General features: G+C 32.7%; 1 protein-coding gene and 1 long non-coding RNA gene across 2 annotated transcripts in view; one reads left to right on the top strand and one right to left on the bottom strand.

Annotated features, from left to right (window-relative positions):
* LOC140506281 (uncharacterized) overlaps positions 1-20,711 on the top strand; it is a 44,300-nt gene extending 23,589 nt beyond the window's left edge. Inside the window, exons 2-3 of the long non-coding RNA XR_011967847.1 lie at positions 15,519-15,549; positions 19,452-20,711. This is a non-coding gene — a long non-coding RNA (uncharacterized lncRNA). The remainder of the gene's footprint in view (positions 1-15,518; positions 15,550-19,451) is intronic.
* DPP10 (dipeptidyl peptidase like 10) overlaps positions 1-26,778 on the bottom strand; it is a 997,128-nt gene that overhangs the window by 350,973 nt on the left and 619,377 nt on the right. The gene's annotated exons all lie outside the window — the stretch shown is intronic.

Here is a 26,778-nt window from a genome sequence, read left to right as displayed (position 1 = left end):
CTGGATTTTTTTCTCTAATTATTTCAAATGTGACAGTCTTAAAAATAAAAGACTTGAGGAGACAAGCTATCTGTATTAAAATATTTAAAGGGATATCACTTGTAAGAGATATTTGTTTTTCTTCTTAGCCCCATAGGAAGGGCAAGAAACATTGTATCATGGTGGACATAGGGAAACTCAGGCTTTCTTTAGGCTCATGTTGAAGTTAGGTTAACTCAAATTCAACCATAGAAACTAGTTGTGCAATCACGAGTGAGTCATCTAGTTTCATGGAGCCTGTTTTCTCATTTGTAAAATTGACTTAGGAGCATTAAATGAGAAAACGTGTGTTAAGCACTTTGCAAACAAAGCCATATATGAAAATACTATTATTATACCTATTAAAAATATCTTATCACAGGTCTATAAAACAGTAGTTGAATGGACATCAGGAGGTAGTGAGTCGCCCCTCAGTGGGGGTCTTTGAATGAAGTCTACATGACAATTTGTCAGATGTGTGGTAGCACTAATTCTTTATCTGGTTTGAATTAGGTTAAAGAATAACAAAAATTCCATCCAACTCTGAAATTCTGTGATTTTTGCCTGATAATAAAACAGTGATCTCTCTTGTGGCCTCTATAAATTGTAGTATAATATCAGACACAAGGTAACTGCCAAATGAAAACATGTTCAGTTCAAGAAAATGAACAAAATGTTCTGTGGTTTAATGTGGCTCAGATTTATTGACTTTGTTTTGCTGTTGTTTTGATCTTTTATGAAGCAATTAACATTTGCAAATGGATAGAAAGACACATAAGACACAGTTGCTGCTCTCTAGATCTCTGAAATAACACTTACACATGAAAAAGTACGAAGCAGTATACTCTATAAATGCCAGAAGTGTGGCACTTAATGCCATAAGATTTCAGAAGAGCGAGATTTTTTTTTTATTGGGGCAAAAATAAGGATATATTAAAGATACGGCATTTGGATTAGGTCTTGAGTAATGGGAAGGATTTCCTAGGGGAGAAATATGTGTGTGAGTTTCAAGTAGAGAGAATAGCATGAGTGAATGTCCATTAGTTTAAATGAGGTATTTGCCTATGATGAGAGGTCAATTTGTTTGGACCATAGAAGTAGATTAAGGAAATAGAAAGAGACGAAATTTAAGTGGAGTTTTTAAGACATATTGTGGAGGAGCAGAAGAATTTGTACAGCATTTGAAAGGGACAGAAAAGTCCTAAATGCAATAACCATTAGGATGACATATAGTTATTGGAAAATTAATATAACAGTAGTGTATAGAATGTGTGTGCATACATATATGTGAAACAACATTTATATGTAAAACATATAAATATATATGTATATAGACATATATATGTCTATACACACATATAACGAATGATTGTTACTCCATGTGAGTGTGTGTGTGTGTGTGTGTGTGTGTGTGTGTGTGTGTGAAGATAGAGAGGTTGACAGTGGGGAAACCTGTTAAAATAATGAAACAATTTTTATTCAAGTCAAAGAGTATGGTAACAACAGTCTGAATGGTCTGAATGACAACAGTGGAAAAGAAAAGACAGAGGAGAAAAAATGAGAAAAAGAGAATTGATATCATTTAGAGTTGAATCAGGGAGGTGAGATAGAAGAGGTTTAACAAAAGCCTAAGTCTATGAGCATAGATGACAGAGAAAGAATGAAATTGTTAAAACAATCAGGAAAGCCAAGAGAATTAACAAGTTTTGGGGCAAAACTAATTTTACACTTAGTGAACTTTTCTGGGTAATTGTATATGTTCTGCTAAGAGGTACTTCTGCATATGAGGTAAGAAGCTTATTAAATATCTATATTAATATAAGGTCCTATTTCTATGAAAGCTTTATGGTTTAAAACATGTTTTATATATTTTATTTAAATTACCTTCCCAAATATTATGTAAGTTAGAAAGTACAAGTATTATAACGCATAGGGTAAATTGTCTTTTTGGACAAAGAGATAATGAAATAATCAAAATATAAACAGCCTTCAATAGAGATGTCTTCTTTACCTATTGTCATATTTCTTGTTTTGTTGCTATTCATATGTAATAGCAAACATAAAACTATTTTTAATTGCCACAGATGCTTATAATAAAACAGAATACAAAGGCCAAATGAAATGCTTTAAGAAACATATCTATTCTTTCTGGTATGATGATGAAATTAGAAGAGAGAAAAAAATTCTGTTCATGTTAATTAAAATTTTTAATAGCTAAAAACAAAGCATCAAAGAAAAAAGAATGTGAATTAAACACAAGCACAACAAGAAATCCTAGAAATGCAAAAAAAAAAATAAGAATAATAGAGGAAAAGTTAGGTAAAGAAATGAGAAAAATGCAAGCAAATTATGAAGAGAAAATTAGCAGATTTGTAAAAAAAGTAAGCAAAATTCTAAAGGAAATAACACCTTAAAAAACATTACTGAACAAAAGGAATAAAAGGCACAAAACTTCACTGATTAAAACAACTCATTTTTAAGTCAAATTGGGCAAATGGAAGAAGAGGTACAAAAACCATCTTAAGAAAAGAATTCCTTGAAAATTATAACTGGTCAAGTCAAAGCTAATTACTTTATTTGACATTTAAAAAATTCAAAAGAATGAAAAGTAGAAGAAAACATGCAGTATCTCAGTAGAAAAAAACTGACCTAGAAAACAGATTATTTATGGATAAATTAAGAATTACTAGACTACCTGAAAGCCATGATCCTAATATAGCCTAAATGTCATATATAAATATTATCAAGGAAAACTGTTCCAATACTCTACAACCAAAAGGTAAAATAAAAATTGAAAGAGTCCACCAATCACCACCTGAAAGACACCTTAAAATTAAAACTCCCAGCAATAATAGAGTCAAATTCCAGAGCTACAAGTTCAAAGAAAAAATATATAAAGCAGCGAGAAAGCAACCATTCAAATATCAGGGAGCCACACTCAGGATCAAACAACATTTAGCAGCAACCACCTTAAAGGAGCCAAGGACTTGGAATATGATATTCTAGAATGCAAAATAGCTGGACTCTTATCCAAGAATAACCTATTCAGAGAAGCTGAGTATAGTCTTTCAGGAAAAAAAGTAATGGATATTTAATTAAATAGAGAAATCTCAATCATTCCTGATGAAAAGACCAGAGCTGAATAGAAAGTTTGACTTTCAAATACAAGATTCAAAAGAAGAATGAATAGGTAAACAGGGAAGAGAAATCATAAAGGATTCAATTAAGTTGAAAAATTTACCTTTCTATATGAGAATATGACACATATCATTTCCAAAACAATTATCAATATTGGGCCTGTTAGAAGGAGTCTGTGTAGAAGGTTTCCCACAGAGTGGATCATATCGGGATGATGTAAAACAAATGAATCAGTAAGAAAGAGGGAGGACCTTTGTAAAGGAAGAGGAACAGAAAAAGGGAAATTATTGTATGTAAAAGAGGCACGCAAGATAGAGCTTTTACAGTAGTTGTGAGAAAGGTGGAGAGAGAAAAAGCAATGCTTGAACCTCACATCTAAATTGGTTCAAAGAGATAATATACAAACATATACACTATATATATATATACACACACATGTATGTATATGTATGCATATGTGAGTATATGTATCTATATCTATCTATATATAGATGTAGATAGATAGATATAGATATATCTCAACCCCCTTTTTCTTATTCCTTTCCCTTCTTACTGCCTTCTTGGGTAAGATATGTGTATGTGTATATGGATATGTGCATATGTGTGTATGTTTGTATATATACATATATATGTATACACATATATAAGTGCATATTCATATGTATACACACACACTCAGTTTGTAACAGAAATCTATCTTACCTGAGAGGGAAGTAGGAAGGGAAGGGAATAAGAAAAGGGGAGCTTATAGAAGAGAGGATGGATAAAAGAAGGTAAGAAACAAAGCTGATTTTAGAGGAGGAGCAGGATAACAAGTGATACAGAAGTATAAACAAAAGAAAATAGGATGGAAAGAAATGCACAGTTAGTAATCATAAGTCTGAAAATAAGGTGCTAGATTAAAATCTATTATGTTACAGTTGAATTTAAGAAGGCAAGAGTAGCACTCATGATCTCAGATAAAGTAAATGCAAAAATAGATCCAATAAAAAGAGATAAAAAGGGAAACTACCTCTTGCTAAAAGGAACTTTAGAAAATGAAGTAATATCAATCCTAATCATACATGCACCAAATGACATAGTATTCAAACTGTGAAAGGAAAATCTACATGAATTAGAGGAGGAAATAGTGGGGGACTTCAACTTTGCCCTCTCAGAGTTAGATAAATCTAACCAAAAATAAATAATAAAAAAAAATCAAGAAAATGAATAGAACCTTAGAACTTTAGATATGATTGATAGATCTCTAGAGAAAATTGAATGAGACTAGAAATGAGTGTACATATATATATATATATATACATATATTTTTTTTTCTCAGCTCTATATGGCATCTTCTCAAATACTGACCATGAAATAGGGCACAAATACCTCACAACAAAATGCAGAAAAGTAGGAATATTAAAAACACTCTTTTCAGCATCATAAAAGCACCATAATATCATAAACATTACATTTAAACTTCTGGTATTAAGATGGAAGAATGAGGAAAGAACCCTCCAAAGTCTTCCAAAATTCTCCTCCAAACAACTAGATAACCACCTTAGCATTGACCTAGAAGCACTGCCAACATTGCAGGAAGGATCAGTCTGGCTGAGGTTGAGGAGAGTGTAGCAAGGTCCAATAGCAGGGGACCTGTAGCAAGGCTCCAAGCTTGAGGTATTCCACCAGTAAGCCCCCACCATCCTGCAAAACAGCAGCTCCCTAGGTGTCTGTAGTCTGGGTAGAGCAGCAAAGCCCCACCCCAATTACCTCACCCCAGCACAAGCTACCAATAAGGCCTTGGTCCATTGCTGACCAATAGAAAAGTCCCAACCCTGAAGTCTACCAGCAGAGAGACTCTGTTTCCAAAGCAACTCAGAAGCAGGGCCTTACCCTTCTGGAAGATCAGGAAAGCAATTACTCCTCCAGGGCCAGCCACCAGAAAGAGTTAGTTCCCATAGCAACCCAGCAGAAATACCCCACCATTATACCGGGCCAGTAGCTAACACATATACCCAGGGGAGGCCAACAGGAACCCCCCCACCCCCCGCAAGTCCCTCCCAGTAAAAGCCAGAAGGGAAGCCTACCCTCTAGAGAAAGCAAGCAGCTAGGACCTATGCCCAACTATCTCATTAAAAAAAAAAAAAACTAAGTCAAGCAAAAAGGCAGAAAAAAAATGAAAAACTCTTTTTTTTTTTTAAATGACTACAGAAGGTTACTAAGTTGAGAGGGAAGATCGAGTAATAAACTTACAAGAGGACAATAGTTTCAAAATGGCTGTATCTGAAGCCTCAAAGAAAAATATAATTTGCTCTCAGATGCAAAAATAATTCCTGCCAGAGCTTTAAAAAGGATTTTGAAAACAAAGTAGAGAAGTAGAAGAAAAATTGGGAAAAGAAATGAGAATATTGGAAAAGTATCATGAAATAAGAGTCAAGAATATGGGGAAAGATAGTACCAAAATTTACAAAGGAAAATAACTTTCTGAAAAAGAGAATTGGCCAAATGGAAAAGGAAATCCAAAACCCACTGCAGGAAATAATTCCTTAAAATTATGATTGAACAAGTGGAAATTAATGGCTCCATGAGACATTAAGCTACAATAAAACAAAATTTTAAAAAATGGGAGAAAATATGAAATTTTTGATTGGAAAAATAATTGACCAAGGAAATAGATGAGGAGAGACAATACAAGAATTATTAGACTACCTGAAAACCACAATTAAAAAAATAAAAGCCTAGACAACATCTTTCAAGAAACAACCAAATAAAATGGGCCCAATATATTAGAACCACTGTGAAAAATAAAAATGGAAAGAATCAACCAATCACTACCAACTTCTTAAGAAAAATCCCTAGGACCAGATAGATTCACAAGCAAATTTTACAAAACATTTAAAAATAATTCATTCAAATACTATATCAAGTATTTGGGGAAAAAAGAGATGAAGAAGGAATTCTACCATATTGATGCAGATACCCAAGTAAGGAATAGCCAAAACAGAGTATGTAAATTATAGACCAATTTCACCAAGAAATATTGATGCAAATAATTTAAAAAAATAAAGCAGAGGGACAGAGCTAAGATGACAGAGTAAAAGCAGAAACTTCCCTGAGCTCTGCCCCAAAGTCCTGTAAATATCTCTAAAAATGACTCTGAACAAATTCAATAGCTGCAGAACACACAAAGTGACAGAGTGAAACAAATCCTCAGCCTAAGACAACCTGGAAACTTGAGAGAAATAGTCTATGCCAGAAAACAGGAAACAAAGCACAGTCTGGTATGGGCCACACCAGTCCAAACCGGTCAGCTCAGGGGACTGAATCATTGGCAGTTGTGTCAGTTTCTAGACTTCTCAATGCACAAACACAAAAAAGTCAGTGGGAAAACTCCGTTGAACCTGGATGAAAGAGGAGTGCACAGTCTAGTGAGGTCTAGCCCCAACCTCAGGGTGGTGGGGGTGGTAGTGGCGGTCAGCTTTGGTGGAAGCAGTAGCAACAGCAGCAGCAGCAGAGGCAGAGGCTGGTTCTGGAGCTCTGGGCTCACAGATGGTGGGAGATAGAGCAGCTGATCCAAAATCACTGAAGCCTGGGATAGTATACCCAGATCCACCCCCAACACACCCACCCCTACTGAAAGCAGAGTTCTATCTTGACAAAGAGTTAAAAAGTCAATTGTTTGGCTGAAAAAATAGTAATCATTGTAAAAGAACTCAGACAACAGAATCTTACTTTCATGACAAGGAAGATTTGGGCATACAACCAGAGGAGGACAGCAAAGTCAAAACTCCAACATCAAAAGCCTCCAATAGGAATATGAATTGGTTGCAGACCATGGAGGAGTTCAAAAAGGATTTTGAAAATCAAGGAAGAGAATTAAAGGAAAAATTGAAAAGAGAAATGAAAGTGATGCAAGAAAATCATGAAAATCAAGTCAACAGCTTGCTAAAGGAGACCTTCCCCCCAAAAATACTGAAGAAAATAATAACTTAAAAATAGACTAACCCAAATGGCAAAAGAATGCCAAAAAGCCAATGAGGAGAAGAATGGCTTAAACAACAGAATTGGTCAAATAGAAAAGGAGATCCAAAAGCTCACTGAAGAATATAATTCCTTCGAAATTAGAATAGAGCAAATGAAAGCTAAACACTTTATGAGAAATCAGAAAATTATAAAACAGAACCAAAAGAATGAAAAAAAATAGAAGACAATGTGAAATATCTCACTGGAAAAACCACTGATCTGGAAAATAGATCAAGGAGAGATAATTTACATAATATTGGACTGCCTGAAAGCCATGATGAAAAATAGAGCTTGGGAATCATCTTTCAAGAAATTATGCAAGAAAACTGCCCTGATATTCTAGAACCAGAGAACAAAAATTGAATGAATCCATCAATCACCTCTGAAAAGAGATGATAGAAAGAAAACTAGCAACATTCTAGCCAAATTTCATAGTGCCCAGGTCAAGGAGAAAATATTGCAATGTCAGAAGGAAACAATTTAAGTCTTGTGGAAATACAGTCAGGTTACACAAGATCTCACAGCTTCTACCTTAAAGGATCAAAGGGCTTGGAATATGATATTCCAGAGGTCAGAGGAGCTAGAATTAAAACCAAGAATCATCCATCCAGCAAAACTGACTATAATCCTTCTGGAGAAAAAATGGGAATTCAATGAAATGAGGACTTTCAAAAATTCTTAATGAAAAGACCAGAGCTGAATAGAAAATCTGACATTGAAATACAAGAATCAAAAGAAGAATAAAAAGGTAATAAGTCATGAGACTTATTAAAGTTAAACTTTGATATTTGCAACTCTTGAGACATTTGTCAGTGTTAGGGTAGTTGGAGGAAAAGATAGATGGATAGATAGATAGACAGACAGACAGACAGACAGACAGACAGACAGACAGACAGACAGACAGATAGATAGATAGATAGATAGATAGATAGATAGATAGATAGATAGATAGATAGATAGATAGATAGATAGATGGCACAAGGTGAGTTGAATACGAAAGGATGATATCTAAAAATAAAAGTAAGGAGTGAAAAAAGGAATATTTTGGAAGAAAGAGAAAGGGGGTGATAGGATGAGGTAAATTATCTCACAAAAAAAAGAGGCAGGAAAAGTGTTTTACTGTGGAGGGAAGAGGGGGGAGGTGAGAAGGAATGAGTGAACCTTACTCTCTTCAGATTTGGCTTAGGAGGGAATAATACAGACTGAACTGTGTATCTTACCCTATGGGAAAGTAGGGAGAAAGGGGATAAGGGAGAAGTGATAGAAGGGAGGGCACATTGGGAAAGGGGGGTAGTAAGAAGCAAACACTTTAGAAAAGGGACAGGATCAAAGAAGAAAATAGAATAATTGGGTGGGTGGGATAGGATGGAGGGAAATACAATTAAGTCTTTCACAATATGGCTATTATGGAGATGTTTAGCATAACTATACGTGTATAACCTATATTGAATTGCCTGCCTTCTCAGTGTGGGTTGGTTGTCAGGGAAGAAGGGAGAGAATTTGGAACTCAACATTTGAAAAATAAATGTCAAAAAATATTTTTCCATGCAACTGGGAAATAAGATGTACAGGCAAAGGAGTATAGAAATCTATCTTGTCCTACAAGAAAGTAAAGAGGAAGGGGAAAAGAGGTGGGGAGGTGATAAAATGGAGGGCAGATTGGATGAAGGGGTAATTGGAATGCATGACACCTTGGGGTTGGTTGGGAGGGGAAAGATGGGGAGAAAATTTGGAACTCAAAATCTTTTGGAAATGAATATTGAAAATATTGAATGCGGAAATAAATAAATCCAAATCTTAATAAAATAAAATAAAGCAAAAACATTACAGTAATACATGATAAGGATCATATACTATGACCAGGTGAGATTCAATATTACAACATTATCAGCATAAATGATCATATCAATAACAAAACCAACAGAAATCATATGATTATCTCAATAGATGCGGGAAAAGCCTTTGACAAAATACAGTACCCATATCTTTTAAGAACATTATAGGGCCCAGGAATAAATGGAGCTTACATTAAAATCATGAGTAGTATTTATCTAAAACAATTAGCAAGTATTATCTGTAATGGAAATCAACTGAAATTCTTCCCAATAAAATCAAGGGTGAAGCAAAGATATTCATTATCACCCCTATTATTTCATGTTAAACTAGAAATGTTAACTATAGCAATATGAGAAAAAAAGAAATGGAAAGAATTAGAATAGGCAATGAGGGAAGACAGCTATCACTTTTGACAGATCATATGATGTTATACTTAGAAAATCGTAGAGAATCAACTTTGAAAAAAACTACTTGAAATTATTAACATTTTTAGCAAATTTTCAGGATACAAAAAATTCACATAAATCATCAGCATCTATCCATTCATCTACCTACCTACCTACCTACCTATCTGTCTGTTTCTCTGTTTCTCTGTCTATCTATCTATCTATCTATCTATCTATCTATCTATCTATCTATCTATCTATCTATCTATCTATCTATCTATCTATCTATCAGTCTGTCTGTCTGTCTGTCTGTCTGTCTGTCTATTTATGTAGCCAACAAAATCCAGCAGCAGGAGATAGAAAGAGGAATTTCATTTAAAATAACTATAGACACTATAAAATACTCAGGAATCTTCCTGACAGGACAAACCTAGGAACTATATGAAAACTATAAAATAATTTCTCAAAAATAAAGTCATATTTAAACAACTGCGAAAAAGCATTAATTGTTCATGGGTAGGCTCAGTAATTCAATAAAATGATAATCCTTCCTAAATCAATGTATTTATTCAGTGCCATACCGATCAAACTATCAAATATATTTTATAGAGCTAGAAAAAGGAACTCATAAAATTCAACTGGAAGAACAAAATACTCAAGAATATGAAGGAACTATTGGGGGAAATTCAAAACAAGGTGGTCTAAATGTAGCAGAACTCACACTATTATAAAGTGGTAATTATCAAAAACAATCTTTTACCAGCTAAAAAATAGAATGATGTGGAATAAATTAAGTACAAATTACATTCTAGTAAGTGGACATAGTGATCTAGTCTAGATAAACCCAAAGATCCAAGATTTTGGAAAGATAACTAATTATTTGACAAAACCTTCTGGGGAAACTTGAAAGCGGTATAGCAAAAACTAGGTATAGAACAAATTCTCATACTTTATACCAAGATAAGGTCAAAATGGGTACATGATTTATTTATACATAAAGAGTGATACCATAAGCAAGTTCAGAGAGCATGAAATAGCTTATCACTCTGATTTATGGATAAGGAAAATATTTAGGAACAAAGAAGATATAGAGAGAATTAACAGTATAAAACATAATTATGATTATGTAAAATTTTTAAAAAGTTTATACATAAAAAACGCAACCAAAATTATAAGGAAAGCAGAAAAATGGGGGAAAATTGCAAGAACTATCTCTGAAAAGGCCTGAACTGAGTCAAATTAATAAATGTACAAGTCATTCTCTAATTGATAAATGGTCAAAGGATATGAATAGGAAGTTTTCAGCCAAAGAAATCAAAGGTATCCATAGTCATATAAAGAAATTCTCTAAATCACTTTTGATAAGAGAAATGCAAATTGAAACAGTTCTGACATCCCATATGACACCCATCAGATTGGCTAATATGACACTAAATGAAAATATTGAGTGTTAGAGTCAATGTGGGAACACTTGGTCACTACTGCACTTTTGGTGGAGATGTGAACTGATTCAACTGTTCTGGTGAGCAATTTGGAACTATTCCCAAAGGGCTATAAATTTTTGCATATTCTTTGACCTAGCAAGGTCTATATCCCAAAGATATCAAAAAAGGTGGGGGAAGAACCTATTTGTACAAAAAATATAGCAGATCTTGTTTTGTGGTGACTAAGAATTGGAAATCAAAGGGATGCCCATCATTTGGGGAATGGCTAAAAAAGCTGGTATATCATTGCAATGGAATATTATTGTGCTATAAGAAGTGACAAGTGGGATGGTTTCAGAAAAGAAAAACAAACATGAACTGATGAACAGTGAAATGAAGAAAAACATGAGAATGTTGTACCAAGTAACAACATTATTGTTTCATGAAGAACTATGAATGATTTAACTCTTCTCGGCAATACAATAATCCAAGACAATTCCCAAGACTAATGATGTAGCATACTATTTACCTCCAGAGAACAAATATAGATTGAATATAGACAAATGAAGCATGGTGTTTTTCACTTTCTATCATTTTTTCCTTTATTTGGAAATGTTTTATATAATTTCACATATATAATCAAATTAGTTTTCTTGCTATGTCAGGGAGAGGGGAGGTATAGAATTTAGAACTAAATTTTTAAATAAAAAATGTTTAAAAATTGGGAAAATACATTCAATAAAGGGCAAAGCACAGATTAAAAATGAATTAGAAGCTAAAAAATAATTTTAAAGAATGAGTGGGTCAAAGAAAATATCATAGAAACAATATTTTCATTAAACAGAATTACAATGAAACAATACCCTGAAATTTGTGGGATGTAACCAAAGTAGTTCCTAGGAGAACATTTCTATCTCTAAACATCACACCAATAAAAGCAAAAAAGGAACAGATCCATGAACTGGGAATGAAACTTCAAAAAATAAAAAACTTCAAAAGTAAAAAAAAATAATTATTAAAATGGAAATCTAGGAAATGAAAAAGAGATTAAGAAAATTCAAAGTAACAAAGTCATTGAAGTAATAAGTAAAAGTAGGACAGGGCTTTTATGAAAAAAGGAGTAAAATAGATAAACAATTGGTTCATTTGATTTTAAAAATATGAAAATCAAATTCCTAAAATCAAAGATGAAAAGGGTGAATTCTCCTTCAATGAAGATGAAATGTAAAAAAATTATTAGGAATTATTTTGCCCAAGTAAGTACAGGCCACTAAAACTGATAATCTAAGTGAAATGAAAGAATATTTAAAAAATATTAATTTCCTAGATAATTAGAAGAGGAAGTAGAATACTTAAATAACTGTCATAGATAAAGAAATTAAACAAGTCATCCATGAATTTCTTAAGAAAAAAAGCTCTCTAGCAGCAGATAAATATATATATGTAAATTCTACCAAACATGTAAGGAATAATTATTCCCAGTATTATATAAACAATTTGAAAAAATAAAATATTCTCACCAAACACCTTTTACAATGCAAATATGTTTTTAATGCCTAAACTAGGACAAGCTAAAACAAGGAAAGAACAGTATAAACTTATTTCCTTAATTAATGTAATTTGATGCAAAAAAATGTAAATTAAATTTTTGGAAGGAGATGATAGCAATATATTACAGTGATCATAAACCTGTGATGAGGTGGGGTTTATATCAGGAAGGAAGGCAGGGCTTAAGAAGTCTATCAGCATAATTGACCATATCAGTAACAGAAACTTAAGATTATAGCAATAAATGTAGAAAAACCTTTTGACAAAATACAACATTCATTACTATAAAGAGCACTAGGAAAGCATAGAAATCAATAGAATCTTTCTTAAAATAATAAATAATATCTCTCCAAAACCAAGAGTAAGCATTATCTATAATGGAGATAAAATTGAAGCCTTCTAAATAAAATAAGGGGTGAAACAAATATGCCCATTATTAAATATTGTACTAGAAATGCTATCTATAGAAATAAAACAAAGAAAAAGAGTTGAGGGAATAAAAGTATGCAGTGACGAAATAAAACTCTCACCCTTTGCTGATGACTTGATGGTGTATTTTAGAACCCTAGAGAATCTATTAAAAACAAACTAGATGAATTAACTAACAACTTTAACAAATTTTCAAGATATAAAATAAACCCATATAATCTGTTAGCTTTCACAACCAAGAAAATCCAGAAATGGAAAGAGAAATTATATTTAAATTAACTACAGGAAATATAAAATAATTGCTGGCAACATAAAAATACCTGAAAGTCTACTTTACAAGACAAATTCTGGGATCATATAAATACAATTACAAAACTCATCACACACAAATAAAGATGCCCAAACAATTGGAGAGATGTTAATTGCTAACAAGTAGACTGAGCCAATATAATATAAAGGATCATTGTGCATAAGTTAATTTACTTATTTAGTGCCATGCCAATCAAAAAGAAAACCCAAAGAACTAATCTGTAGAGCTAGAAAAAATAATAAAAAAAATTAATCTTGAAGAACAAAAGGTCAAGAATATCAAGGGAATCAAAGAAAAAAAAAATCATGAAGGGAGGCAGCCTAGTAGTACCAGATCTCCCATTATATTACAAAGCAGTAATTATCAAAAACAACAAAAACAACAAACTGGTAGTGGTGAAGAAATGTAATGGTATATCATTGGAACAGATTAGGTAGGCAATAAAAAGTGGTAAAAGATCATCTTAACCTAATGCTTGATAAGCCCAAATATCTAAGTTTTGGGGGTAAGAACTCAAAATTTAAGAAAATTTGCTGGAAAACAAGAAAGCAATTTGGCAGAAACTAGGTCTAGACCAATATTTCATACCATCTACCAAGATAAAGTCAAAATGAACAAATGGTTTAGATATAAAAAGTTGATACATGTATATTAGGAATTCATGGAAAACTACACTCATAAGATCTATGGATAAAGGAAGCATTTATGATCAAACAAGATATAGAGAGAATCATGGGAAGCAAAAGTGATAAGTTGTTTTTATGAAATTTTTAAAAATGTACAAACAAAACTAATGTTGCAAAAATTTGAAGGAAAATAAAAATGGGAAATTTTAGCAAGTTTCTTTGATAAGTATTTCATTTTGTAAATATATACAGAACCAAGCCAATTGTATATAACATAAGAACCAGTTCCCAGTTGATAAATGATTAAATGATATAAGCATACAGGTTTTGGAAGAAATAACGGAAGCTAACGTGACTCACAAGAAAAAAAAATGTTCTAAGTCTCTACTGACTAGAAAAATGAAAATTAAAGCAATTCTGAGACATCTCCTCATACCTATTAGAATATTTTCCATGACAGAAAAGAAAAATTACAAATGCCGGAGAGGATGTGGACAAATTGAGACACTAATGCATGGTTGGGGGAGTTATGAGGTAGTCCAACCATTCTGGAGAACTATTTGGTACTATACCGAAAGAGCAATCAAACTGTGCATATCCTTTGATCCAACAACACCACTATTAGGTCTTTGCCACTGAGATTAAAGAGAAGGGAAAAAATACCTATTTGGACAAAAATAATTATGATAGTATTTTTGCAGTGACAAAGAATTGCAAATGGAATGAGTGACCATCAGTTGGGGAATGACTGAATACGTTGTATCACATGATTGTTCTAGAATACTATTATGCTATAATAAAAGACAAGCAGGATGCTTTCAGAAAAACCTGGAAAGATGTCTATGAATAAATGCAGAGGGAAATGAACAGAACTGGGCACAAAACAATGCTATTGTAAGCATAATTCACTGAAAAATTTAGGTACTGTGATAAAGACAATATTGCAAGACAATTCTGACAGGCTTAAAATAAAAATGTTATTCATCTCCAAGGAGAGAACTCATAAGCTCTGTATGTAAATTAAAGCATACTCTTTTTTTACTTTTTTTATTGTTCTTTTGCCTGCGTTTTCTTTTTTCTACATGGCTAACATGAAAAAATGTACAACAGTCTTTGTTCTCATTTATATTTTGTTGAGGAAAATACATATTTAGTAATTATAGTCAGGAAAATGAGCTTTGCTAAAAGCAGTTACAGGGAAGGCAAAAGGAGTCACATTGTAGGAGGCTATCATAACCTTTCTCATACTTGTTTTAGTAATGTTCATTGAAGAGTCAGTGGAAAGGGGAAGCAAGAAATAGTAAGAATGTGGAAGCAAGGCAAACATGATGATTACAACAGCTTTTTGTCTAAAGGCTGTAAAGCTAAATTGAAGAGTCTTTATTGGTGTCCATCAAAATGTAAAGAACTAAGGATGAGAAAACACTGATAAGATTATCCACATGGGTACAGGTTTATACAGCTATAATAAAGGAAATGGCTTGCTTCAAAGAGAGAACAGAGGCAACCTGAACCCTCAACAAATTTTGTAATCAATTTAATTTTGTGTGAATTTTTTTTCTGCATCTCTTTAGTTTTGGAAAATAATATTTTTTTTAAAAAATTGCCTAACACTGACTTCTCTGGGATGATTATGAGAAGGACTAAACTATAAACTATATCCATGTATCTTCTTCTGGACTGAGTGCCAAATGTTGTTATATCCCCCTGTGAAAAGGATGATTGTACATAGGGTTTGGTAATTCTCCTCATCCACCTCTCCATTCTTCCTTTTTTTTTTTTTTTTTTTTTTTTACAGGACTTGGCCCACAATCTTTGACATAGTCAAGGTCAGTATGCATGTTTCTTTAAATACTAAATTAAAGAATGCTAGCAGTTTCAGATTGCATTTCAGTTCGAATTGTAATACTTTGCAATGCATCTCTCAGAAATCAACTTTCGTAATAAAATCATTCACTGTTTAAGGATGTATATTTAAGCAACAGAGATTTTGGACAACAACCACAGAAAAATTGGAGAAAGGGAACACTTAGGAAAAGGTGAATATGGCTAGGAAGAACAAAGTGTGTCTCATAAACTCATCTTTCTGGACCAATCCTCTTTTTTCTTCCTTGACAAACTTAATACAAGGGAAAACTTTAGTTTGTAGAATTAGTAATTAATTTGTGTTGGCTATGAGCACCTACACTACTGAGGTATCTGTTTTGTTTTTCTCCTCCTTGAGAAGCTAACTTTAGAACTTTGAAGATTCTAATAATAGCAAGGAAACATGCAAAAATAATGAAAATACATTTTAATGATGAGATGTACTATATAATGAATGTGAAGTAACAGAATAGGGCACACAATGATAAAAATTGAAACTAATGATCTCCCATTTTTTTCTTCATATGCTCCTACATCATTTTGTGGTATGAGATCCAATTTGTAATTAGCATTGTCAGTCAGGAGACAAGGATTAAGGATGAGATACCTTACCTGTCATGGTGACGAACTTATGCAGCTGGGAGAAGTGGCAGATAAATTCAAAGTATAATTCAGTGCAGTAAGCATTTAAATAGAATGAGGATAAAAATATGTCTTCTCTTCTTTTCTGGAATCGTTAAACCCACTGTCATTCTGATGTAAAATATGTTTGAAGGTCAATGATAAGAGGTATGTGAAAAGAATTAAGTCAGAATAATGCAACCTTTGTAATAGTTCCAAATCTACCAAAGAATGATTGTGGTACATAGGGAAAATATTTTCTTCTTGAGGAACTGCATCTCTCACTGTACAGGATGGGAGTTCAATTTTCTTATCCCTGTGTTGAGGGAACTGATCTAGATTATCTCTGAGATACTTGCTATTTGTACAATTAAAATCTATCTTATTAAAATCTATACAATTAAAATTTTAAAGTGAATATCTCTGCATGTTCTACCCTATCAGACTAGATATGGCCTAAAAATATCTAGTATGTAACTGTTTTGGTAAAAAACATCTAATTTTGGTATTACTTATATAATCCCCAAATTTTCATTTTTATATTGTTTTATCAGGGATAAAGGAGTATGACTTTCCCTTTAATGCTAATGACTAAATGGAAGAAAGATGATTGATCTATTAATCTGAATATGGCTGGTCTTTTTTTGGTATTAAAACTTAAGCTGGGCTAAGCCAAGCCAGTAATTGTACTTAGATACAAAGCCACTAGAGATCAGAGAAACCAGACAAGATATTTATCTACCTTGAACTAGACCTTTAAGTCTCAAAAAAAAGTTTTCCTCTTGAGAGGAAGAAAAAAAATAATGTAATTAATCACAAGATGTACAGTTCAATTTTGTACTAATTTGGGTTCTATATAAATAAAAAATAATCCTTTACATTTGTGTTCTTGAATATTCTTGAATATACTCTTTGATATTTTCCCCTGCTTTTATCAAACATACTCATTTAACATACAATGTATCTATAACATATAAGAGGAGTTAACTAGGACAATAGGGTATAAATGAGGTCAAGTAAAAACTAGTTGAATAATGGGGAGAACATGATTCAGAAATAATACAATGTCATGATCACATTTGTACATTATAGTCCTAATTTCATGCATGATGTCACCTGCAACAAAGAAAAATAATTGTTTTACTAACTCTCTCAGGTTAATTGCATTAGCCATTTGCTAAGAATTTTATTTAATATTCTTCAATTCATTATGAAGCTTTTGATTTTAATTAATTTTCTTAATTTTTCTTTCTTTTTCTGTTATTTTACATCTTTTTTTAACAAATTTTAATCAACATTTCAATTTTCATGATCTCCCACATTTCTAGAAGATACGTATCAACTTTGAAGGCAGTATTTAATTTGCATATTTTTTCTCATTCCAGAGGAAAATTGCTTTAGAATTATCCCAGAAAATTAATTTTTTTCTCTTTGTAAAACTTGTTGGTCAAAAAAAACCATTCATGATGTGTGAATATGCTTCACACTAGGCATTCAATCAACACAATGAATGTTCTTTTATTTATTCTAAGCAGCCCAACTCCATCTCTTAATTTTTGTTCATAAATTTAGGGAGAAAAAAAGAGGGTATTGAATTTTTTGAAGGCATTATGTAGGTTTATTTACAGTAAGATTCAAATGTGAGTAGACAAACATTTTGGTTCTCACCTGAACAGAAAGGATGTCAACCTGTATTTGTTTTCCATAGCATGATAATCATTTATTCAAATATTTTTGGTGCACAGTTGTTTGTGGAATTTATACTGTTAGGCACTAGGGATAGAAAAATGAATAATATCTAACCTTTGTTATCTAAAATCTCATAACCATATAAAGTTATACATGTGCACACATGTACACAGGTTATTAACTTCCTTTTATCATGGTTTTGTGGCATATGAATAGTAATGCCATACTTGTTTGAAGGTGAAATAGATCCATTTTAGCTGAGGTGATCAGTGTTAGCTTTATGAGGATTGTATTTACATAAAGAACCAACCCACCTCACCCCCACTTTAATCACTTCTGACAGCCAGTGTAGCTTATCAGACTGGTCAATATGGTTACGTATTTTGAAACAGGAATTCTTGTTTCCCAAGTACCTAAATCAATCATTATTTTGGTTTAAAATCTGTGACAATGTTTCCCTGATTTTTTTTTTAATTTCTGTAATTGTTTTACTGCCCTGCCAAGGTGTTCTGAGCTCCTTACTGTATACAAAGGGGAACAACTCAATATTGACTTATCAGTCATTTGGACAATGAGGGGGTGGTAAGGCTGGGAAGGGGTATTGCAATTAACAAATGATAGAACTCTTTGGGTTGATATCAAAATTATTGAAGTTTTCTGGATTTTTCTCTTCTCACAGTTCCCAAAAATCTTAAAATTCCATGCCATACACTATAAGTATCATTACATAATAGAATGACCTTATGACAGAATTCATAAAACATGGTTTCTTGTTCCAGTTCTGTAACCTTGGTCAATTCATTTAACCTATCCTGCTTAGAATTTCTTTATTTGAAAAAATTAAGGGATGAGAACATATTATTTCAAACTTCATTTCAAATTCTAAAAATTTAGAAAAAAATTGCCTGACCTAGCCAGCTTTATTGAGAGCATGTTTTGGTTACAAAGAAAGCAGCCATGAGTGTTCTCATCCTTTTTCTGAATTCCTAATTGAAATTATTTAGTTTAATTTCCCAGATACTCTTCCATTTTTGTGAATTGTGCAAGTTTCAGAACAGTAGAACCAAAATGTTAGCAAGATTAAAACTTTCACCCTCTTTATGAGAGATACGTACTTCAAAATGAAGGATCAATCAGCTAATGTAGATAATTTGGAAACTGTTTAAAAATATTATCCTTAAAGTATGTGATTTAAATTGGAAAACTCCCTAGTTTTAAGAAAATAATATGACCACATATTATTAAAATAGAACTTAAATAATTTTCATTACTATACTTTTATTTTCCTCATTATATAATTATATTCTATCTTGCCTCAAAGCATTCAGTCCTCTTTTTGTTTAGATAATTAAGGAACAAAATAGAATGTAAGTTAATGTTTGAAGTGTTAATGTTACTAAAATATAATTTTAAGTATAATCTTGTTATTAGTGAAATAAATGAAGTATAGGAGTCAAAAAGCAAAGTCTCCATTTAAGAATGCATTACTCCCCTACCTGAGGTACTCAGAAATTACTTAAAGTTAGTTTTTTTGGTGTTTGTTTCTACATGACAGGCATTTCCAAATATATACTACTAATGTACACACCCAGAGATGATTCCTTTGTTATGAAGAACAGGGAAAATCATTCATCAAAGCAAACCACAGAATACCTCTGACAATATTCCTCCCGACTTTCACACTACCTTTCCCTACAAAAATTCTCTGAGGAAAAGAGGGAGTGGATTTCTACACCTTGTCTTTAGCTGTAAAACTAATCATGGCAAGTAGAACATATTTGGCTTAGTTTTGGTATCCTTTTCATTTACATTATTGTATAATATTTTCCTACTTTTTTGGGGGGGGGGCAGCTAAGTGACCCAGTGAATAATGTGTTTGACCCAAAGTGAGGAAGATTTATCTTCCTGAATTCAAATCTGGCTTCAGACACTTTCTAACTAGATGTCCCTGAGCAAGTCACTTGACACTGTTTACTTCAGTTTCCTTATCTGTAACATGAGCTGGAGAAGGAAATGGAAACCACTCCAGTATCTTTGCCAAGCAAACCCGTAATGGGATCATAAGTCAGGCACTGACTCTTTACAACTGCAAAATGACTAAAAAAAAGAATTCTTGAAGGGGGAATCTCTGAGGTTTTAAGTAAAAAAATGTACCCTGAACACTACACTCTAGATTATTCCTTTTCTATTAGAAATTGTAAACAAAATATCAGACCAGTCAGTGACAGAATTTATTGTTTCTGAATGAAGAACGTTATAAACTTTAGAGAAGAAAAAACAACTATAGTGGGATCTTTATGGTCAGCCTTAGACTTAACATTCAATGGTACTAAAACTTCCTTTTTTGATACAGTGTCTTTTTGTGGGGAATATCTTTGCTTCTAGAATTTTATTTTGTTCAACCTTCCAACCATGGAGGAATGCCCTGAAGAGTATCTTTGACAGATATGCACTCTCCTTATCTACACGTGTTTTTCTACTCTGGATGTAGATTGTCAATTTTACTTGTCAATGTCCCTTTTAAAATTAAACACCACAACTGAATACAACACTCAAACTTTTCTTTAATCAGGTAAGAGTAATGTTGCACTTTACCTTATGTGATATGAAAACTGTGACATAAATACTGTTATTATTGCACTCTAATATTATGTTAGCTTTCTTTGGAAAACTCCAAAATACTATAGGCTCTGTATTAAACTTGTGGACAAGTAAGTTCCCAGGTCCTTTATTTTTACTTTCAAATAAATTGCAGTCACATTTTACCCATTCTTTATTTCTTATTTTATTTGACATAAATAATGTAAGATTTAGCATCCCCAATAAATATTTATTGAATATACTTATTGAGTATTGAGTGTACTTATTGAGACCATTTAGAATCTTAATTCTATCATATAAAATATTACTGTCCTTCCCAGCCTTGAACCATCCAGGGTCTGTTTTTACTCAAGTCAATGATGAAAATCTAGAACAAAGCAAGAACAAGCCCAATCATACTGTTCACTACCAATGGCTCACTGATCACATCTGCTATTTTTTTCAGTGCTTTTCATCCCATTGAAGTGATCTCATCAAGAACAGTGAAATTACTCCTTTATCATCTCATTTGTATCATGCTTCAGCTCCCTGTTAGCCATAGTCTGAACACCTTGGGTAGGAAATGATGGCTGTGTATTACCAAAGTCACCTGTCTTGTAGGGCTCAGTCTATTATGGATAAGTCTGATTCCTGATCTCAGTAACTTAGAGAAGTCAAATTAATAGTCCTATTCCCTTAGGATCTCAGAAGAGGGCAACTTTTTTTCAGAATTAACCATGTAGTTATCTGGCTAAAAGATTAAGATAGAATATCAAGTAGATTTGTAGATTAGACTGATCCTGAAGCAAGAGTAGCAAATAGAACTGAAATGAGAAAATATTGTTCATGGAATTTGCTTGTTGTTATGATTAGGTCTCTGGTGAATCCATTGTTCACTTAGTAGGGAATAGGAATCAGTAGATAGTATCTCTTTTTTTATTTTTTCCTGGTGGTCCTGGCAGAACACAACACTTTTATTTGAAACCAAGTACCAAGTATTGATTAGGAAAACCTTCTTCCCTTTCTCATTCCTTCTCTCTGTGACATGATGAAAAAGGGAATTCTAATCTTTGGAGTCTATCAGGACTTAGTAAACTTTAATAGATTAAGTTCACTTGCTGACAAATCATGTCAGTTCTATAATGTTTTCTAATTCACTCACTAATAGGTATTATATGATATCCCAATAAATGTTGATTAGTAAATTTATTCAATAAATGTTGGTTGAGAATCCTGCAAAAAAGATCAAATTAAAAATCACTGGTTTCTAATGCAAAATTATTTGTCTAATGTTTCCCTTTTTAAGACAAAAAGTCACAGATGAGTTGTAATGTGCATGACTTTAACACTTTTGTGTTCTCCCTCTCTCTCTTGTTTAGTCAGGATTGTGAGATCATTCGATTCTGGGAAGTTCCAATGATGAAAGTTCAATATCCCAACAATTCAGTTCGGTATCTTATATATCATTGACAGTCTTACAGAGTTGCATAGGGCACTTGTATTTTATGAGACTTGACTATGATCACAGAACTAGTGTATTTCTGAAGGAGGATATGACATCAGGTGTACTTAACCCAAATACCTGCTTTCTATCCACCCTGTACCAGATTGCCTTTTTGTAATACTTGATAATTTAGCTTTGCAATAATAATGCTAGCTTCATTGGATCATAGACATAGAACAGTACAGAATTTCAAAGGTTATCTAATATAATCACTTTATTTCTCAGGTAGGTAAACTGAAGTCTATAGATGTTAAGTAATTCTACATATGAACACAATTAGTGACCATGGGGGTGCATGTTACAGGCAAGCAGATATGAGGCACTATGAGGCATGTTTGTGTACATTTAGAGTAGGATGAAAACAAGACCAAAATATCTCAGGAGAAAAGAGATTGTTTAATCTATATTAGGGTGAACTATATTTTTGAATTTGGAAATCTAGAAGGATGCTATTCACTGAAATCTTCCTTGATTCTCATGGCCAGTCTGCTATCACTGCCCATAGGAAAGGCAAAGTGAATGAAACTTAGCAGCATGAAATATTCCTATGACCACATACTCCCAGAGACTTTTCAAATATGTGTCTGTAATTGAAGGCATTCAAGTATTAAGACCCAGAATTTAATTAGATAATTCACTAGAGAGGAGTTACTTTTTAATTCAGTGATGCATGCAGTATTCATTTTACAGAGATTACTTCTTAGTTACAACAGATATTTATCATAGCAAGGGTCTTTTCCATGATTCTAAAGACAAATCAGGATACAAACATGAATGAACGAATCCAACTCTAGAGAATAACGATGCTATTTTACAGAGCATCAATTCTGGAGAACAGACACCAAAACTGCAGATGTAACATACATAATAAATATGTTCCTTCTATTAGACATGATTTAAATGATTCATTCAATTATTACTTTTGCATTCAGAGACGGTTCATTCTCATGAAGATTTATGTGCTTTTGTGCATAACGGACATTTCTAATTGTGCTGAAATAACAGCAAATTTAATTAAAGCTTTTAACAGTAAACATAAAACATATTAACAAAATTGACAGAATAAAATAATCAAGTTATTAATTTCACAAATTTTCTTAAATCCAACCATTAAGCAGATTTACATTGGATATATGACTTTTGAAAAATTATTTAAAAATCTGCTTCTATGTCTTGGCTACTTACCTAAAAGAGCATATATTGGACAAATTAGATATTGAAATGTCTCTTAATTATATGTTTTCATAAAGGAAGAAAACAAGCAGTTATTAAGTGTCTACTATGTGACAGGCTCTGTGCTAAGTGATTTACATATATTATCTCATTTGATCTTCACCACAACCCTAGATGTTAGGGGCTATTTTTATTTTCATTTGGAATTGAAGGAACTGAAGCACACAGAGATATAGTGATTTGTTCAGGTTTACATAACGAGTGAGTGTCTGATGCCTTATTTAACCTTAGGTGTTCCTAATTTCAGACTCATACTCTATCCACTGAGCAACCAAAGGTTTTATTTGGAGTATTGGGAAACAATTCCAAAGAACAGAAAAGAAAACTGAGCATAAGAACACTGAAATGCTGAATAAAGATAATTTTTTTAAGTCAGTACTATATTTCTTCAACAAATATCATACAACTCCTATTTTATTAGAAATGTCATGTAAATGATGGAATACATAAAAATACCTGGTCTGGATTCAGGAAGATCTGAGGTAAAAATCTGGCCTCTAACTTTTACTAGCTTTGTATTCCCAGACAAATCACTTAATCCTGCTTGCCTCAGTTTTCGTATCTACAAAATTAACTGGAGAAGGAAAGAGCAAACACTTCAAAATCTTTACCACAAAAAGGCTAAATGGGGTTATGAAGAGCCAGGCACTACTGAAACAACTGAACATCATTCTATTAGAAACTTGGAGAAACAGAAAAATAAGACATTGTCTCTCTCTTCAAGAATTTCAAAGCTTAGTACTGGAGATGAGAGAAACACAGATAAATCCAATACACAGCGGGTCATGATAAGGGTAAATCTACAATCAGAAAGGACTTTAGGCCCCATGTACTACAAACCCTTTATTTTGCGAAAGAGGGAACTGAAGTTCAGAGAGGTTAATTGATTTGACAAGGTCACACTGGTAAAATGTGAACCTTTGTTCTTTGGCATCAAAACCAGAACTTTATCTACAATGCCTTATGAAATGCTAAAACATCAGATATGGGAGCGATTAAATCTAAGTGGCAGCATTCAGGAATGGATATCAAGGAATCTGGATTTACCACATCTTCCATCCCTATACTTTTGCCCAGACTCAGCTTCATGTCAGGAATATTCTTCCTCCTCACCTATGCCTCTTGGAATCCAGAATCCAGGGCATGAGCTACTTTCCAAAGGAAAGTTCTTTCTTCATTCTCCTAATCCTTAGTGTCCCTTCTTTCTAAATTAAAATGATTTTGGAGTCCTTCAGTATCTATGTGTTCATTTTCTTTCACCTTCCACCTTAGCCAATAAAATGGAAGTTCCTAGAAGGTAGGTTATATTTTATTTTTGTGTTTTTTTAATCACTGGAGACACACACACACACACACACACACATACACAAATAGTTCTCACTCCAACAGAAAGGATATAAAAAGTATTTGAAAATAAAGAAGAAAGCTGCTTCCTTGATTAAAGTCCCTTAATAATGATGCTAAACATGTGCCTTCTCAATTATTGTCATTCCACTCCTGGCTTCAATTCCTGTCCTTGGGACACGCTGCATGCTGACTCCTATTTCTACATTAATCTACTTCTGCTTATGTGGTATTATTTGTATTGACCCTTACTGTTTGTTTGTGTCTTGATGTTGAAATACTTGTCTGGGCCTAGCCACCTGCCCCGGGTCAATAGCTAGCCATCGTCTATGACCAAACCTTATAATGGTGAAGGTAAAGAGAAAAAGGAAATAAATTGAAATCCATGTATTTGCTTTTTGTTCACAGTTCAGGTCATTTTTTTAATTTTTGAAAGAGGTGGTTGAAACTCTTGGTTAAAGCAAAGATTAGAGATTTTACAGTGATTTTATTTCCCATTATTAAAAGTAATTAAGTAATTGAAAGAAAGATGAGATGTACATTCAGGAACATTCTGAAAAAAATATGTAAAGGAGGGAAAAGAGGAATAAAAGACATTTTATCATTATGTTTTGAATGATAAAATGGTATGCTTTAGTAAATATAAATATATATTTGTCATAAAAATATTTTAGTTACAAAAATTCTAATATTAACATGTATGAAAGAACAGTTAAACCAATACCTTTACCCTGAAGAGGAAGAAGGATAGAGACTGAATCAAAGCAATTATTATTATTCGCCAGAGCAGGCTTTTATCTCAAAAGAACCCTACAAATTCTGATGTTTAATTTTATCTGACCAACTCATGAGTGAAGCATTCAAGACTGTAATATATAGCACCCTTTGATTCATTCAGTATAAGATTCTATGGCCCTATAAAATTTATGGGACACTGAAAATCTCTCAGTAGACTGAATAGAATCCATTCCCTGGAAATCAAGTATGTGGACCCATGGCTTCACCTTTTCCCCTTTCTATATTTTCAAAATATGAAATAAAGATGACAGTGGGGCAGAGGAATACTGATTTTCTGTAAATTTACTAGTCACGGTTATTTTATTTAGTTAAAACAATAACTACTTTTATGTGTACATATACACACAATAAAAGTGTATCCATGTATGTGTGTGCTTCATATATATATATACGTGTGTGTGTGTGTGTGTGTGTGTATGGAGGGAGGGAGGGAGGGAGAGAGAGAGAGAGAGAGAGAGAGACATATGTCATCTAAAAAAATATTTGAAAGATTCAGCTATTGGCCTAAGGAATACTCTACCTAAAATTTACAATTATTTGGCTTACAATAATACTTTAAATACAAAAATCCAAATAAAATTCTTCTTTACATGTGCTGCTAATGTTCACCAAATGACTAACATCTAAGAATAAGCACAAAATTATTAAGTTATCCCTACACTGGCAGTTCTATTTAACTAATTTTGATCATATTCCCTCCCAAGTAACTTTTGTTGTCATTATAGTTTGCTAATGTCTGTGTGAATGAGTATGTGGATGTGAAGACAACACACGTGGATTGAAGCTGATAAAATGTCAGGCTCTCCCTGTATAAATTAAGGTCATTTCTTTAGAAAAAATATATACTCAGTGTCTCTTTAAATGTGAAAAGAAAGAAACTCTAGAAAATCCAGGTGAAATCCTGATCAACCAGACTTAATTTCAATATTTATAACTTATGTTGCATGAATCAATCAGACATTTCTGGAGGTTCATGGATTTAATCGTGCTATTATTTGACATAACGCAATTAGACACAGATGTAGAAGTCACTCACCTAGGAACACATGCTATGGAGTTTTAACATGACCAAATTGTGATTAGATAAAGATACACAAACAAGAGACAAGACCATCGGGAACTGAGTTCTCCTGGATCACAAAGGACTTTTCCTAACTTGATGAAATATAAAGAAATTGGATGTTGCCTATGACTAATAAGCTCTTTTCAAGTATAGAATTGTTAAAATGTGAAATTTATCAAAAAAAATTGTAGACATGTAACAGCTCTATTTTTGCCAGTTCATAAATCACACCCAGGAATGAGTTAAGTGCTAAGAATCATTTACTCTTTCAGTTTCACAGTGGTTCACTTAGTGTAATGGAACATTTAAATGGCAAATTCACATGTACTAGTCAGATAGAGGAAGAACAAATACTTTATT

Source organism: Notamacropus eugenii, chromosome 5, assembly GCF_028372415.1.
Source record: "Notamacropus eugenii isolate mMacEug1 chromosome 5, mMacEug1.pri_v2, whole genome shotgun sequence".
Lineage (NCBI taxonomy): Eukaryota > Metazoa > Chordata > Mammalia > Diprotodontia > Macropodidae > Notamacropus > Notamacropus eugenii.
This window is presented reverse-complemented; position numbering and strand designations above follow the sequence as displayed.